A 15,722-nucleotide genomic window follows, 5' to 3' on the forward strand; every position below is an offset into this window, starting at 1 on the left:
TATGGGGCTATTGATAAATGACATTTTGGTATTTGTTGGGATTTTCCTACTGGTCTCCTGTAGTGCCAGGTATTGGATATTCCTTACCCATTATATAGTCCATCCTTCTTATGAGAAAATCTACTCTTGTTTCGGCCAGAAGAGCCTTATTTCATTATCCCTGCTAGTAAAAGATGGCATAAATTTGTAAATATCATAGTGTATATAGTCTCATGTGAATTATTTCTATGTTTTGCCCTTTGCTCTTTGTCATTCCTTCCAGCTAGGATTTGAATAATACAGAGTTTGCATTAACACATTATTGACCAGGGGATTTTTGCAGAAACTAACACCTGTGGCTGGCGATTTGTTATGTAAATGAATATTGAAACGCCCACGTTTGAGTAAATATCAACTTTTTTTGCACTTAATGTATTTATTTGAAACTTTGTACATGTCTTACTAAAGCATTCTAATATTTCTTTAGAGTGTGATAGGCAGTATAGCAAGCACCTCTGTGCAGGGGAACAGAACATCTATTACAAACATACCGTGTGTCACCACGCTTTCCCCTGGAAGAGCAGACTTTCTGCCGGCATTTTTTTTTTTTTTTGGTCCTGTGGGTATTATTTCCTCTAGAATATGTTCGTTTATTTTACCTGATATTCGACAAGGTGAATCTTTGCGGGGCACTCTTAAAAACGCCACAAGAAGGACCAGGTGCAGGACTACCACTGCATTCATCAGAATGGTCAGTTACCCATTCTCTAGTTACTGCTAACAAAAATTGCTTGTGAGTCATTTTATTCTGTGCATTAAGCCTACAATAAATTTTAAATGCATTGAATAAACTGCAGTTACTCAAATGGAAACCCACTTTCTTATACCATTTTCAAGTTTTCCAGAGGATATTGAAGTTTGCCAGATACTGATCAGATCGATCAACTCCTTTCATATATTTATTATACTCTAATATACAAGTGGGCTTAGTTATCTGATGGCCAGTCCTCCTGTCTTCCTTTCCTGTAGATGCTATGGAGGTGTCATGAATAGTTGTCACCCTGCGGACTAGCCTCTTGTCTTTCCATATAAGAAGAATCACTTCTCCCTTCCATAAGGATGTTATTTCTCCCCTCTGTAGATTTTTAGATTTCTCCTTTAATTGGTTTGGTAGACCATGATTCTCTTATAGTCCCACAAACTCTGGTTTTATTTTTCAACAGTATTTCAGATGTGGACACACTGTTGTAATAATTGTCTTGGTAAATATGGTGCCATGAACCAAGATAAGGTTGATAATATTGTTTCTTGCAGTTTCTTTACTTCACCTGTGTAAATCTCAAGGTTGCATATATACCCAGTTTCACTTTTGCTAACAATCCTGACCAAAATTCCATATTTTGTAAGTTTTCCAGGATTTGAATCTGAGTTGTCCTCTCCACTTTATCATTCTCTCTTCAAGTGATAGCTCTTGTTTGGGTATACAGATGGATTGAAATTTTGGTAGAAAATAATCCAAAAGAGGTTTAACTTTTGAAATTCTGCAGGAAGTGGAGTTTTCTGAGTTATCATTAAAGTGAAGAAATGTCTATTTGTTCGAACCTTCTTCTTGTCATAATCTTTCAAAAGATAGATAGGTTTCAATTAAGGGATCAGTCGACCAATATTCTTTCCAGTGTGACTTTCTTATTTGTCCCATCAAAAGTATTAACCCAAGAAACTTCTTCGTGTCACTGTTGGTTACATCAGTCCATTTTAAAGCCTTACCATATTTTTTATATGAGTTTTCATTCTGTTGGTGATACAAGTTTGTTTGAGAAGGAACCAACTCAAGAAAGTTGTTACCAAAAATTGTTATTTCACTAACACTTTGTGGGTTATTTGCACCTGGCACACTGTAAAGTCTTCTGATTTTCATGAAATGTTGTCTTCAGTCCACTCTTCTGTAGAAGCAAAGGCGCATTCTCCAGCACTGTGAGTTTCATTTTCATTTCCTGTATCAAAATCAATCACTAAGGATTTTTGTCTTTTTGTTGGTCTAATATTCACATCGTCTGAATCAGAACTATATTCTGAGACACTAGTATATACGTCATGTGGACAATCAGAGAAAGTATCTGCATAAAATTCACTGGGCTTCCCTGGTGGCACAGCGTGTCATTTTTGAAAATTGTATGGCCATAAACTTGTGTTTATAATAGATAACAAGGTTGGAACAAAAACCTAACAGACCAAAATGTGAATGATAATGACAATCACAAATTGTATAATGAACCTTGATCAATTTTAAGCTCTAACAACTTTGCACAGTGATGTTAATTGTATCACTCTCTAAAAACGTATTGGTACATCTCTGGTCAATAACATTCAGGTAACAAAAGATGTATTAATACATCTCTTGTTAATAATGTGTTAAGAGGGACTTCCCTGGTGATACAGTGGCCAAGACTCCACACTCCCAATGCCAGGGGGCCGGGTTTGATCCCTGCTCAGGGAACTAGATCCCACATGCTGCAACTAAGAGTTCACATGCTACAACTAAAAAAAAAAAAAATTCCACATGCTGCAACTAAGACCCAATGCAGCCAAATAAATAAATAACTACTTAAAAAAATAATTAAGACAGACCTGTCACTGAACAATAAAATGTAGAATTGGAGTTGGCTCTCCTACATTGTTTTGTCACCTGGGTAATGTGACGTTTTCTATAATCCATTTCTCTTATGGTTCCATGTGAGAATTCACATGTAGCCTCACTTGCATGAGATTTGAAATTCAGAAGTACAGGAGGCATTAGTCAGATTTCAGCACCGTGCAGGGAGACAGACGTGTAGGAACTTTGAGGACACTTGTTCTAGCCTGTTTTCCTGATTCCTTACCCTGCCAATCCAGAGTATCCTGGAAACCACAATCAGCTGGTTGACTTCCATTTTCTCAGACGTGTACGTTTCCACACATCTTCACAAGTTCCACAACAAAGATCCATCATATTTGGGATTTTCCTGCAAGTTTCCATGAGTCCACCAGGCAACTAATTCTAACTTTCATGGTTCAGAGTATTCTCTGATGCTTGGACGTCCATCTTCTCTAGATCATATTCATATAAGGTCTAATTTGTGTAGTAAACACTTAATTCTGGTAATACTGCTAGTGACCATGTGTTCCTGATTCCACTATGACAGCTATGGTTGCACAGTCCAAAAGAAACACATTGGAGTTTGTTCCTCTGCTGCACTGTTCAGTGACTGCCCTGGCCCAGCCCCTCCAAGTGAGAATTGGCACCTTCCTCATATCAGGCAGATTGTGGGTGCTTCCCATTGCTCACAGCTGTACACAATTCCTCAGTACATTTTCAGTTATGTTTGATTGTGATTACAAACAATACATTTTTGTAGAACAAAATCTTCTGTTTCTTAGAAATATTTTCATTAACTGTTTTCATACAATTTGCATACTAATAAATGTGTTTTTCATTTCCTGAGCACATATATTAAAATATTCTGTTGTAACTGGATTTTCAGGTGAACTTTGTAATTTGGTCAAGTTAATTGCTACACATTCTCATTCAATAATCCCTTGTATATTTCATACAATTTGCACACTAATAAATGTGTTTTTCATTTCCTGAACACATATTTTAAAATATTCTGTTGTGACTATGGATTTTCAGGTGAACTTTGTAATTTGGTCAAGTTAATTGCTACACATTCTCATTTAATAATCCCTTATGTATACATGTTCGAGTATTTCTTTCCTCGGGTAAATTTTATTTTTATTTCTACGTAGTTATGATTTTTATCTTGAAACGAATTTCTCATTTGTTTTGTCAGCGTCATGTGGCCAGAACCCACTGGGATCACACCAGCAGTCAACAAGAGTGGTGTCATAAATTGTAGTACTAAGAATGACCACAAACCCTAAATTACTGGATTTATCAGTAAGAGGTGCTCAAAAGGATTTATGATTTGGGCTTTTGCTAGGTGATTTGATTACTCTTCAGGGAAGCAAGATGTTTCTGGATGTACTGGATGCTGCAAGAAGGTGAACTTAATTCTATCATAGGTAATCATAATGTTTTCTAAAAGACAAAAACAGTGTAGTGAAGCTAAATCTAATTCACAGGAAGCTCCAGTCAGTCAGTCATATTATTAAGAAGAGCAGAATCTTGCTCATTTTTATGATTTGGAATTGTCTCATCGTTTTTAGTGATATGGTTACAAAATACCCTTATTTTTGTCTTGATCCATTTGTGATCACTGAACAACTTTGTCTGATGATGGAAGTGTTTGACATTTTTCTCTTCAACGTGATAAAAGAACACAAGGCCAGCATCCAGTCCCCTGGCGTTGCTTTTTGCCTTTCCTACCCATTATCTAAACACTCTTATACTTCCTATGGTATACTGGATGGATAGTGTTTACCATAAAGTACCTCAGTGAAAATATATAAATTCACTTCTTAGTAAAGTATACGATACCTTTTAATATCTCCTTTATAACTCAGCTAAGACCTATATGTTCAGGTAAATTGTGAGAGAACACAAACCTAGCAAGAGAGAAAGACAGGATCACTGTTCCAGTTAAGCATTTCTTGCTCAGAGACTATACTCTTGATTCTATTTCAACATGCCTGGCACTAGATTCAACACATACCCGGTTTGGAACAAATAAGGCACTCTAGAATTTGGATATAGAGGCATGAAACGAGTTCTTACAGTCCTGGTGGTCATATTTTTGTGGGAAAAGGGAGATAGTTAACAAATGATAAAGCTTTGGTTTATAAGATGGAAATGAGAGCTTTGAAGGAAAGTAAATAATGACATGTCAGGTAATAGGCTGGGAGTGTGTGTATATCTTTCTTATGAGGGTAGCAGCCTCAAGTGAGTAAGGATGTCATTATTGATCACTTGCATTTCTATTAACTTACAGGAACTGCTTGGGTGTGGAAGTAAATAGAGGGCAGCAGTGTAGAAAGTCCTGCTTTCTTTGATTAACAGTAAAGATTCCCCATAAAGGTAAAGATATAGATATGGTTCATTTTCATTTTTGCAGTTTCCTGTATACAACATGTGATCATGAGTTTGGACATAGGTTTTCTGGGACTTGAGACTTTCCTTTGATCTGGCCACAGATATTTGTGGCATCGTTTTGTTTAACATCCTTTAAGAAACTATTCACTTTAACTATTTCAAGTTTTATATTTAGCATTTTCATTTTGCTTGTATACTGACTGACACAGTATATACTCTGTTAAACCCTGGAGTTCCCCCCAGTCTGAGAAAAGGTTATGTTCATCTGCACTGTTCTAGCCCATCCTGAGTTTATACTGTGAGTAGAGTGATATTTATGTAAGTCTACTGTGATTTCCTGGTGGAAACAACAAAAAGAGCTATGGATGTTTAGAAGGCAATTATCCAAGGAATAACTGAGGTGAGCTACAGAGAGAGGGTATCATTTTGAGTAATATCCTAATTTAATGTGAAAGGAGATAGTGGAAAATTTTAATGCCTTTCTATAAGAGAATTAGTTGAAAGCTTTTTTTTTCAGTGACCCACAAAGCCTCATATCCCATCTTACTGTTCACAGGTATCATTTCTATATGCTTAGACTTCAAGCACATATTCTAGAGTAGGAGGATACAAAAGTAACAGCTCTGAGTTTTATTAAAGAGCAAAGGAAAGCCAAATTCTGTCCATTTTTAGTGCTAACTTACATTTTCTTAGCACTGTAAAGATTGTCATTTCATAATTATTAGTCTCCCTTTTGACATCCCTGCAAATCATTCCTTCCATCATTCCTAACATCTTAACGAGAAGGTTAACCATGGTAGAAGAGGTTATTACCCAAACGTACAGAGCTCACAGTAACGGAATCTGTTTTGAAAGCCTAATGTATGCCACCAACTTAACACTTGTCAAAATTTTAAACTCAGAAGAACACTGCTAGGGACTTCCCTGGTGGTCCAGTGGCTAAGACTCTGCGCTCCTAATGCAAGGGGCCCAGGTTCAATCCCTGGTCAGGGAACTAGATCCCACGTGCCACAACTAAAGACCCTGCATGCTGCAACTGAAGAGCCCATATGCTGCAACTAAGACCTGACACAGCCAAATAAATAAATTTTTAAAAAAAGAAGAATAACACTGCAAGAAATTACTCACTTTGAAAGAAAATATGGCATCAAATTTCACAGATGACTCAAGTGGCAATATGTTCTATTTACGTTACATTCTGGAAAGGCATACATAGGGACCTAAAACATCAGTCAGTAGTGAAGGGGTTTGGAAGAAAGGGGCATCACAAAAATGTTCTTTTGGGGTGATGGAGTATAACCCATCTTTTGGTGGTAGCGTTACTGTACGTTTGTGAAAACTCACAACTACACTTAAAATATGGTATATATACGTATTTAAAATAATTAACAAAAAACAATGCTTTCACATGCTAGGAAAATGTTAATCTTTGCTGAATCTTGATTTTTACATGTGCAACAGTTATTTCCACCACCTTTTGGTACTACTTACAAAGAATTGAAGGACCAGGAAGAAGGACTCAGTCCTCAACAGGCCTCTCTTGAAATCTCATCTTAATTTAGAAAACACCCTCTAGGGCTGCACTGGCCCTCATCTCGTAACAGGAGTGGAGTGAGAGGGCTCCCAGATCTTTTGAGTTTAAGTTAGGTTCCACGGTCAGATCTTTGGAAGTACTATGGTTCTGAAACATAAAGGTGTATCCCACAGTCTCCCCAAGTGGAATCTGCCTGGGAACATCCTAATTCATGATCATCAGCATATCTTTTCCAGGGTCATCTTAAGACCATTTCCAGGGGGGTGTGAGCTGAGATGGTGGAAGGAACAGTGGTCAAACCCATGTCATGGGTACATACCTCTCAGCTGCAACAATCCCAGGTGTCCCATAATTATCATCTCTACTTGCTTACTTACAAAATACTTAAACATCTGCAGATTTTGAACAGGAAAACAAAAGGATCTAGACTGACAAAATAACAGGCACTACGTTAGCGTTGACCTCCCCACACTCCTACACCACAAAGGCCCTAGCAGCCACCCCTCATGCCTCTCAAGTCTCTAAACCACCCATGATGGCCATAAACCAGGACATTCTGGTGTAAGAAACTATTCTCAGCCTAGTGCTAAACACAGAGCAGCCACTGTTGGTAATGGACACAGTCTGGAAATGGAGGATCTCAGAGGCCCTGAGCTGATGATTCAGTGTAGCCAGCTTTCCATTTTGTCTTGGGTCGTGAAGCCAGGATCCCTCAGGCTTTTTTCACCACAGAGTCTTCCTCATTGAAAAGACAATGGTACCTACAGGATAAAGCCAAAATTGGGACCTCTGGCACATCTCAACTACAGGAGGAAGTGTGTTCCCTTCTGAGTAATGCAGTTGTTCTGGAGGAGGTCACCCCTTTTCTAGACTCATTGGCATTTGGAGAGTCGCTTAGGATAACATGAAGGACCATGAGAGTTCATCTTTATAGACCATGTGCTACCACCACACTTGATGGAGTCCACTGGAGAGAATGGCAGGTTCTGCCCCCGATCAAAGAAGATATCCCTGATAAAAACTGCACCCAAGCATCTGCTCAAATTCCAGCAAGCACGCTAGCACTACAGGATGCCCTGGCCAATAGTCAAACTCATCTGCACATTTTCACAGATCCTTTGACCATTGCCAATGATCTTGCTATCCAGTCCCACCAATAGTGACAAGAACTCCTTATCACCAGTCTGGAATAAAGAGCTCTGGGAATGTCTTGCTTCACAATTACCCAATCAAGGTCACTCCTAACTCTGAACATATGGAACTCTGCACTCCTAACTCTGCACTTAAGAAACCTCTCAAACCTGATGGTATTAATCTTGTCCCTGTGGGTCCGTGATGTGTGAAACTGTTGAGAGACCTCTACCCTAAAGCTCTAGGCTAAAGCTCTACCCTAAAGCCCTAAAGTTCTAGAATGCAAGGGACTCCCCTACTCTGCCACGGCTAACTTACTAACTGCCAAGTTTGCCTGATAAGGAAAAAAATGCCCCTAGTAGTATAATCAATGGACATAACTTCCAGGCTGAGGAAGGGGTCCCTACAGCTGATGGAAAATAGACTTAATAGGACCCTTCATCCCCTCAGCAGGACTACTTGCTATACTCTGACCATGGTATATACTTATATAGACATATTCCTCACTTATCCTATTAGACACGCCACTGATGAAGCCAAAACGGAAGGACTCACCAAGACACTGATGTGACCTACTCATTTCTCAAAAACAAACAAACAAAACCTCAAGACACTGGGCTCTAGAAAAAGGTGTTCTATGGCACTTTTACTTCCTATGACCCCAGGATACAGCCCTCATAGAAGCCAGAATGGCTTCCTTAGACAAACCGTGTTAACTTCTAAATGAGTCTTCCTGCTGTTTAAGGCATTAGTTAGACCTTCCCACCCACCCCCACCTTGGTATATGGGCCCATTACTTTGTTCTGATCCTCAGGCTTATTGACACCTTATAAATAGAGGCCTTTCTGCACGAGACATTTCTGTCAAATGGTCATTCTCAACAATCCTTTTGTTTACTGTAAGAGTTTCCAGGAACAAACACTCATATCCCACCACCGGACCTTCTTCTTAACACCACCTATACTCTGTACCCTGGATGTCAATATTTTATTTGGGGCACCCTCCTTCATAATACGCTGTGGCCCTTCCCAACATAAATGTGCTGTTTTCCTACCGATTGCACTCACTGTCCTGGGAGTCACTGGCATTGCCCAGGGTACACACGATGCCATTCAACAAACTCACATCACTGATCCCAGTCAAGAGATGTCTGAAACATTCTAAACACGTGCAGCAGGCAACTAACGTTTTAGAGGCTTTCCATGAAGGGGAACTCCCTGGCAGCCATGGTGGCTGATGACTAGTTGGCTATAGACTATTTATTGGCCACCCGGGGAAAGTTCTGTTCCCTTAAAGGATTGCTTGCTGCCTGTGGGTAAACAACATGGCAAGGGGCCACCAATAACTCAACACATGAGAAAACAAATAAAAATAACGAATAACGTTACTAAGGTAATTGAATTGAGTTCTGGAACCCCACTGACATATTTTCCTGGATTTCTCCAACACCTTAGGATGACTGGAATTGGAATGCTTTTTTCAAGACTTCCTCATCTTAATTATAACATGTTGCTTGTGCTTTTGACATGGCTATTCAAATTCTTGTGAGATGTGGCATAATTCAGTCAACAATCATCAGGAGTGAACTTTTAATAAAGACACTGATTCCACTTTTGATGTGTGACTGTTAATTGGTTTTAGATACCCACTCACCCTGCCTGATCTGCAACAGGCAATCAGGTTACAAAGGTAGTCACATGCCTCTTTTCTCTTTGTGCCAGTGGATAGGAGGGTCAAACCTTGAATACCCAAACTCAACTCCTTGATACATTAAAGGCCCAACCCACTCTCCTCTTTGCTGCAGCCACCTGCACCCACTTACACTTGCCCTACTCTCCTAAAAATTGGCTTTGCGGAATAAACCAGGAGCAGAAGCCACTCGAGCCAGTAAACTGTAGGAACACATAATTGCTGGAGACACAGTGTAAACTAGCTCGAGAATTAAAAGGTCTGCAGAACCCAGTCTTAGAGGGCCACCCACAGTTCATGAATTCTTCCTGCAGGAGCCAAACCATGTTCTTACCATAAAGATTTTTATAAAAATTGCCTCATGCTTCATGCAGCAAACAGGGAAATATTTTGATATATACACAATGCATTCTGTTCTTTGTATCTTAGGCTATTCCTCAAAGGAAACTAGCTTGCCAAAGCTTTATCTGTTAAATAAAGAGCAATTATGCAACTCCAGCCCTTTTCAGCTTTTCTCTCTGATTAAAAAAAAGAAAAAAAAGAAAGGTTGAGAACTTTCTCTGATTTTCATAGTCCAGTCCATAGAAACAGTCCTATGCACAGTCTCTTCCACCAAAACATTGCAGGCTTAATCATAACATAATAGAACATATTCCATCCCAAAGACCTTACCACCATATATCATAAGGGTCCCAATATAGTAACAGTGGATTAAAACAGAGAGCTGCAAGACATAGACTCTACTCAAGAATGAGCTTCTGAGACTACTCAAACACAAGGAAGAAAAATTCAAGGGCACTAGAGGATATTGAAGCTCCTTATACTTATAGCTATGTCAAGCATTAAACATACTCTAATCTCCTCTTCAAGAACACATAAAACCTCACAATAAAGACCTATTTACCTCAAATTACCTGACATATCTGGTTTTCAACCAAAAATTAGAAGGCATACTAAAAGGTAAGAGAAAACACATTGTGAAGAGAGAAAGCAATCATCAAAACAATACTCAGGTACAGGAGAGATTTTTGAATGACCAGGCTATTAATTTAAAATAACTATTAATTTCACACAAAGCTGATTTCAGAACAAGGAAAATTATCAGGGAGAAAGAGGGGCATTTACATACAGATAAAATGTGCCAATTCTCCAGGAAGACATAATAAGCCTTTATTATACATGTGCTGAAACAGATTGACAGAATAAGTGATGCAAAAATGTACAAAACTGGAATATGAGGTAGACAAATCTACAATTCTAACTGAACATTTCAATGTCACTGTCAGTAACTGACAAATCCTACAGGCAGAAAGTCAGTAAACATATTTTTGAAGAGAACAGTACATCAATCAACTGGTTTTACTTGATATTTATAGAATACATCATCCAACAACAGCAGACTAGCCATTCTTCTCAAGATAACATGGAACATTTACCAGATAGACCACATTCTGGGCCATAAAACACGCCTGAAAAATAAAGAATAGAAATCCTACAAATAGGGAGAGACGGAGGGAGAGAGAGAGACAGGGAGGGAGAGAGGGAGAGGGAGGGAGGGAGGGTTTATTATATCCTATAATATGGTTTATTATAGGATATTGAATATAGTTCCCTGTGCTATACAATAGGACCCTGTTGTTTATCTATTTTATATAGAGTATTTTGTATCTGCTAATCCCAAACTCCTAATTTATCCCTCCCCTACCCCCTTTCCCCTTTGGTAACCATAAGTTTGTTTTCTATATCTGTGAATCTGTTTTTGCTTCATAAGTTCATTTGTATCACAGTTTAGATTCCACATGTAAGTGATATCTTATGGTATTTGTCTTTTTCTTTCTTCATTTAGTATGATAATCACTAGGTCCATCCATGCTGCTGCAAATCCTAATGACCTCATTGTAATTCAGTCACTTCCTTAAAGACTATCTCCAAATACACACACATTCGGAGGTACTGGGGGTTAGGGCTTCAACGTATGAATTTCAGGGGGACACAGTTCAGGTCATAACACAACTCAAAAGTCCATCAACAAATGTACTGCCAAAAAAACTGTCTTCCATCTCTACAATGGAGTACCCCATAGCAATAAAGAGGGGCAAATGACACTGATGCACGGTGACATGGATGCATGTCACAGACACAAAACAATAGATACCATATGATTCCATTGGTGTGAAATTCTCAAACAGGTGAAACTAATGCTTAGTAACAGAAATCCGAACTGTGACCATCTCTTAAAGGGGATGGGACCCACTTGCGAGGGGTGCCAGGCAGGTGATGGGAATTTTCTGCATCTTGATCTGGGCGGTTGATGACACAGACAAATACACATGTAAAAAACCCAGCTACCCTTAAAAAAAAAGGGTCAGATCCTTTAAAAAACTCCAGCTGCACATATAAGATCTGTGCATTTTAATAATAAAATCTGGAGAGGAACAAAGCAAAGATCAGAGTCACTCCATCCCAATTCTCTGCTTTATTTTGATTGTAGAAGTTCTCACTCTTTCAAATCCCCTTGTTCGTTGTGGAGTTTGCCTGCCTGCCTTGTTCTTGAGACAGGCAGGGGCGGCACTGGTCTGTCTTATTGCTACGTGCATGCCCAGCCCCGGAACCAGGACTGGAATAGTCAGCGGTAGATCAGTGGTTGTGTGACGATGTCTGTGTAAGTTTTTGAGTAGTAGTTGCAAATGATTGCATGTCAGTGTGGCCAAAGCCGACAGGCATATTACACATGTGCGTGATCATGGTCACCGTGGTGATGATGGGGTGTTAGAAAGGCTTCCTCATGACACAAAAAGAGGAAACAAGTGCTGACCATTCGTTTTGGCTGTCGTGGGATTCAGTGTCTTTTTTTCTATAGCTTGCTTTTTAAAAACTGCAAACATGCTTGAGGGAGAAAAGCAGGTTGCAGATAGATATGTGTGGTAGAATAGATTAACCTAATGTTTTAAAGACACAGAGAATAACTGAGTTTAGGGACATGTGATAACTGTGGGAAAACCTGGACAGGAAGGAGACAGACCAACGCTTTCATAGTGGTTGTGTCTGGGGAAGCAGCAGACGGGGATCCGAGAGGCACACAAATGGGCTTCCGCTGTGCCTTGAATATTTATTTCATTAAATAAAGACAAAAAAAAACCCTGCTGTTGTGGAAAACAGTATGACAGGTCCACAAAAAAATCAGAAATAGAATTACTCTAGAATAGAAATATGACCCAACAATTCTACTGGGAATTGAAAGTGTGGTCTCAGGACTTCCCTGGCAGTCCAGTGGTTAAGACTCCACGCTTCCATTGCAGGGGGCACGGGTTCGATCCCTGGTCGGGGAATTAAGATCCCACATGCCATGCGGCATGGCCAAAAGATTTTAAAAAAAAAAGGAGGGGGGTCTCAAACAGATATTTGTACATCCACATTCATAGCAGCATGATTCACACTAGCCAAAAGGTGGAAGCAACCACAGTGTCCATCAAAGGATGAATGAACAAAATGTGGTCCATTCATACAATGGAATATTATTCAGTCTTAAAAACGGTGGGGGGGCTTCCCTGGTGGCGCAGTGGTTGAGAGCCCGCCTGCCAATGCAGGGGACATGGGTTCGTGCCTCGGTCCGGGAAGATCCCACATGCTGTGGAGCGGCTAGGCCTGTGCACCACAACTACTGAGCTTGCACTCTAGAGCCCGCAAGCCACAACTACTGAGCCCGCGTGCCACAACTACTGAAGCCCACGCGCCTAGAGCCTGCGCTCAACAAGAGAAGCCACCACAATGAGAAGCCCACTCACCTCAACGAAGTGTAACCCCCGCTCGCCACAACTAGAGAAAGCCTGTGCACAACAAAGAAGACTCAACGCAGCCATAAATAAATAAATTTATTTTTTAACTAATTTTTAAAACTATTTTTTTAAAAAGGAAGGAACTTCTGAGAATTCCCTGGTGGTCTAGTGGTTAGGAATCTGTGCTCTCGCCACTAAGGGCCTGGGTTCAATCCCTGGTCGGGGAACTAAGATCCCACAAGCTGTGCAGTGTAGCCAAAAAAAAAAAGGCTAAAGAGAAGTATTTTTTTAAAAAAAGAGAGGAGGAACTTCTGACACTTGCTACAATGTGGATGCACCTTGAGGACATCATGCTCAGTGAAATAAGTCAGTCACAAAGAGCAAATACTGTGTGATTCCACTCATATGAGGTCTCTAAAGGAATCAAATCCAGAGAGACAGAAAGCAGAATGGTGGGTGCCAGGGGCTGAGGTTGGGGAGGGATGAGGAGTTAGTGGGGTTTGTTTGTTTGTTTGTTTTGTTTGTTTTTTTGTTTTGCGGTACTCAGGCCTCTCACTGTTGTGGCCTTTCCCGTTGCGGAGCACAGGCTCCGGACGCACAGGCTCAGCAGCCATGGCTCACGGGTCCAGCCTCTCCGCAGCATGTGGGATCTTCCCGGACCGGGGCACGAACCCGTGTCCCCTGCATCGGCAGGTGGACTCTCAACCACTGCGCCACCAGGGAAGCCCTTTTTTTGTTTTAATTGAAGTATAGTTGATTTACAATGTTGTGTTAATTTCTACCGTACTGCAAAGTGATTCAGTTATACATATATATATTCTTTTTCATATTTTTTTCCATTATGGTTTATCACAGGATATTGAATACAGTTCCCTGTTCTATAAAGTAGGACCTTGTTGTTTACCCATCCTATATATCACAGCTTGCATCTCCTAATCCCAAACTCCCAGTCCTTCCCTCCCCCACCCCCCCTCCTCCTTGGAGACCACAAGTCTATTCTCTATGTCTGTGAGTCTGTTTCTGTTTCTTAGGTAAGTTCCTTTGTGTCATACTTTAGATTCCACACGTAAGTGATATCATATGGTATTTGTCTTTCTCAGTCTGACTGACTTTGCTTAGTATGATAATCTCTAGGTCCATCCATGTTGCTGGAAATGGCATTATTTCACTCTTTTTTATGGCTGAGTAATATTCCATTGTGTATACATACCACTTTTTTTTAAATTTTATTTTATTGAAGTATAGTTGATTTACAATGTTGTATTAACTTCTGCTGTACAAAGTGATTCAGTTATTCATATATATACATTCTTTTTCATATTATTTTCCTTTACAGTTTATCACAGGGTACTGAATATAGTTCCCTGTGCTATATAGTAGGACCTTGTTGTTTATCCATTCTCTATACAGTACTTTGCATCTGTTAATCCCAAACTCCCAATCCATCCCTCCACCACCATGCTAGGAGTTGGTGTTTAATGGGGACAGAGTTTCAGTTTCACAAGATGAAGAGAGTTCTGGAGATGGATGCTACTGACAGTTCCACAATGTGAAATTACTTAGTGCCATTGAACTGTACAATTAAAAATGGTTAAGATGGTTTAAAAATTTTTTTTAAATCTCAGTCATGATTCTTGACTGAATAAATTAGATCATTAAGGGTTACAAAATGCTTACTTCAGTTTATTCTTTCACCTACATTTATTAATTGCCATTCTATTGGAAATAGAGCTTTCTTCTGATCAGCAAGCATGATCTGGTTATCATGAAACACAGTCCCTGCTGGAAACAGGGAAAAGGATTCAATGATTTAAAATTGTGGCATTTGTAGGAATTCCCTGGTGGTCCAGTGATTAGGACTCAGTGCTTTCACTGCCGGGGCCCGGGTTCGATCCCTGGTCAGTGAACTAAGATCCCACAAGCCGCGCTGTGCGGCCAAAAAAAAAAGCGGCATTTGTGAATAGTCACTTCAAATGGTAATGAGGTTTTTGTGTGCGTGTTTGCTTGTTAATTTTATTTATTTATTTTTGGCTGCGTTGGGTCTTCATTGCAGCACACATACTTCTCATTGCGTGGCCTCTCTTGTTGCGGAGCACAGGCTCTAGGTATGCGGGCTTCAGTAGTTGTGGCACATGGGCTCAGTAGTTGTGGCACATGGGCTCAGTAGTTGTGGCTTGTGGGCTCTAGAGCGCAGGCTCAGTAGTTGTGGCACATGGCCTTAGTTGCTCCATGGTATGTGGGACCTTCCCAGACCAGGGCTTGAAGCCATGTACCCTGCATTGTCAGGTGGATTCTTAACCACTGCACAACCAGGGAAGTCTGGTAATGAGGTTTTGAGCACCAGTGGATTTCCATTGATTACATGTACGCCAATCTGCAGCCACTGTGGAAAACAGTATGGAGGTTCCTCAGATAACTAAAAATAGAATTATCTCAGAGGTTATGTACAATTTGGGACTTCCCTGGAGGTCCAGTGGTTAAGACTTCACCTTCCAATGCAGGGGGTGTGGGTTCGTTCCCTGGTCAGGGAGCTAAAATCCCACATGCCTTGTGGCCAAAAAACCAAAACATAAAACAAAAGCAA

General features: G+C 40.1%; 1 non-coding gene across 1 annotated transcript; it reads left to right on the forward strand.

Moving 5' to 3' along the window:
- The first annotated feature begins 5,929 nt into the window (after nucleotides 1–5,929).
- On the forward strand, nucleotides 5,930–6,002 carry TRNAR-CCU (transfer RNA arginine (anticodon CCU)). Its single transcript has one exon. It is a non-coding gene; the product is annotated as a tRNA-Arg (tRNA).
- Nucleotides 6,003–15,722: the final 9,720 nt, after the last annotated feature.

The sequence above is a fragment of the Physeter macrocephalus genome, chromosome 2, assembly GCF_002837175.3.
Source record: "Physeter macrocephalus isolate SW-GA chromosome 2, ASM283717v5, whole genome shotgun sequence".
Lineage (NCBI taxonomy): Eukaryota > Metazoa > Chordata > Mammalia > Artiodactyla > Physeteridae > Physeter > Physeter macrocephalus.